The sequence below is a fragment of the Melampsora larici-populina genome, assembly GCF_000204055.1.
Source record: "Melampsora larici-populina 98AG31 unplaced genomic scaffold MELLAscaffold_71, whole genome shotgun sequence".
Taxonomy (NCBI): domain Eukaryota; kingdom Fungi; phylum Basidiomycota; class Pucciniomycetes; order Pucciniales; family Melampsoraceae; genus Melampsora; species Melampsora laricis-populina.
In genome coordinates, this window is record NW_006768835.1 from 362394 (window position 1) to 365301 (window position 2908).

Sequence of the window (2908 nt, forward strand, 5' to 3'; positions counted from 1 at the left end):
ACGTCTCAGTCCGAACAACGAAACCAAGGAGACGGTCAGAGTCGGGAAAGTATGCTCAAGATGATTTGTAAGGTGCTTCTCGAATCATTGCATATGTCAGTGTAGTTTTGTCATATTCACTCACCTTCAAATCATTCAATGACTAGATGAACTACGAGATGCTCTGAACAAAAGTAACCAGCGACTCGACAAGTTAACTGAAGAAGTCAAGATATTGAACCAAGTGACTCAGAAAAACATAGATGAGGAACAAGTCTTAGCAGGAAATAAGAAAACACGGGGTGGTCGGATTGCTGTAAGGATTTTTGTATCTCACACTTATCATGATTCAATATATACGCTGTGATATTTAGACCTGGTACGCAGTTTTCCGTTCGTTTCCATATAGATACTCTTTTAGGTCTAGAAGAAAACAGTCCCTCACTCCCCGCGCCTGCCACACTTGCTGAAAAAGAGTCCTGGATGTCTGATTTGGATATCGGCATCGTGAATTTTGATTTGGATACTTTGGACGAAACTATGGAACCGCCCAACCTCAATTCAACCGATTATTCCGGGCCACGGCATAAAGATTCAACACCTCAGCAGATCTCTATCATGCAACAGATGATGCTGGCTGTAGGGGTATCAAGCTTTCGACCAGATTTCAGTGAAGCTGCAACATCAAAAGACAACAAGTGGCTGTGGGATTTAGGGTTCAAAATTTTTATCAAACTGGTGGAGTGTGGTGAATATGTTGGAATATCTCTTGATGCTCCAAACCTTTCTTCAATCAAGAAGGCTTTTGAAACTCGAGTTCAATCTCTGATGAAACGGTAAGTGGTATAAAATATACCTTTGGAAGTTCAGATTGTAACTGATTCATTTGCTCATTTTATTGAGCGCTTGAATCACTTTCAGATTTTGTGAACAGAGCTGGGACGAAGCACGAAAAAAGAAAGCTGCTGATGCAGTTAGGCGGAATGCACGAGTACGATATGTGAGTTTCATTCAAAGTGTTCAAAGCTGTGACTGCGTCAGATCTGAACTTTGTATAACTGAATGAGAAAATACATGCTCTCCACCATAAATCAGCTGAAAAAGTCGCGGGAGAAGATTGTGCTCTCAAATCAAGCATTATGGCCACTCTCGGTTATGGTCCAAAAGTGCTGTAGTGATGATGAGACGGATCACGAGGACTGTCAGGATGAAATAGCCCAACATGTTTCTTCTCCTGCTCATATCCGAAAACTCAGGTGGCGTAGTGCAGAATTACAAAATGTCTTCACACGCTTGGACTCGTACAAAGCAAGAATTGATGCTAGCACACCGAACAGGAGATGCTCACAAGGCAGTACATCAACTCCTACTGGCCGACCATCTCGACTCAGAATCCGATGTGACAATGCACGCATAAGTGATGCTAATGCACCTATAGGTCTTTCTCTCGATTGCTACTCACAAGAGTGGCTACAGACCCTTTCGCGTCTGGAACGCAGTCAGTTGGAAATGAAGCCCCAAAGGGTGCTATCGAAACTGATTCCAATTGTAAATGGTCTCTAATTTCTTGTTTAAGTTGTAATTTCGCTCTAGAACTTCAAAGATTGTGGGCATAAGAAGCAGGCTTCAAGATACAAATTTGTAATTATTCATAAATTTGTAATTTTTCATGTGCTATTGCTATTAGCGTTCCATAGAAACCAAAGCTATTGTAGCAAGTTTGAGGTCTTTATGAAGCTCTCCCGGTTGATACATCAACCACGAACAGTGTGCAATCACTTCATCCAACCGAATGACTTCTTCAGAATTTGTTGACCACATCCGTAAATGTGTTTGCACATCAGGCTCCTTGATATGTGTGAATGGATTGTATACTTCCTTTTTAAGAGACGGAAAGATTTGGACACGAAGCCACGTTTCGATGACCTGTTTTTCTGGTTGTGGGCTTCGGCGGTGAGTGAAGATACTGGAAATTCGTCCAAATTGCATCATACCGTTGGAGTGTGACTTGAATCGAATTATGCTGTTATTCATATTAGCTTTGACGGTGGAGAATGTTACGTCTTTGTGCATCATAGCGCGTGCAGGACACACAGCAAACCCAACAGAGCCGTCTTTCGTGTATGAAACCCATAAGTCGGGAGCCACCCATTCACAGTCCTTGGACGCCCCTTTGTTCAAACGTTGAATGAGAAGTGTCAAAGACTTATTGTCTAATGATTGAAGCTTGGAGTTGGAAGCCTTCTTTTGAGAAGGCTTCTTGGGGTCGAAATAGGCTTGTACTCGTGAAATGAAAGGGTCAAGAGAGTCTGGTACTTTGTCCTCCTGTAAGAGTACAGAGAGATTCCCCGCGCGACAAAAGTTCTTGACAAAGGTGATCTCCAATTCCCCTACAGATGTATTTGAAGGTCGATATGAAATGAGCATTGATCATAACATTTTGATGAATGAGAAGAGAAAATAGACTAACCCTGGTGATTATTATGAGTACCCTTGATGATATTACCCATCAACCGTTCATATGGGAAGGACCACCATGAGCGTACTGGCCCAAAGTTTTCAAGACAGTCGGCTAAGTGGATTGCCATATGATGATTTGGAGCAGGTTGACAATGCTGAAACATCTCAATTGATCCTTCAAGGTACTGTTGAATGTGGTGGCGATATCTTGATATTATGTCCATATCAAGCTCCCTTTTTAAAGCTAAATTGACAAGGGATACCAAATGACAGAAGTTTTTTAAGAGCGACGTTTTGATGTGATCACGGCCAGACCAGAGAGGAATTAGAATGAGTGGTAACTGAATGGTGAACAGGTTTCGCCATTCATCAGCTTTCAGTTTACCAAAAGACGCTTTACCAAGGACAGGAATAGCCTGCTTGATCCATGATGGAATACGAATTCTAGGAAGCAGAAGGTTTATTTGGT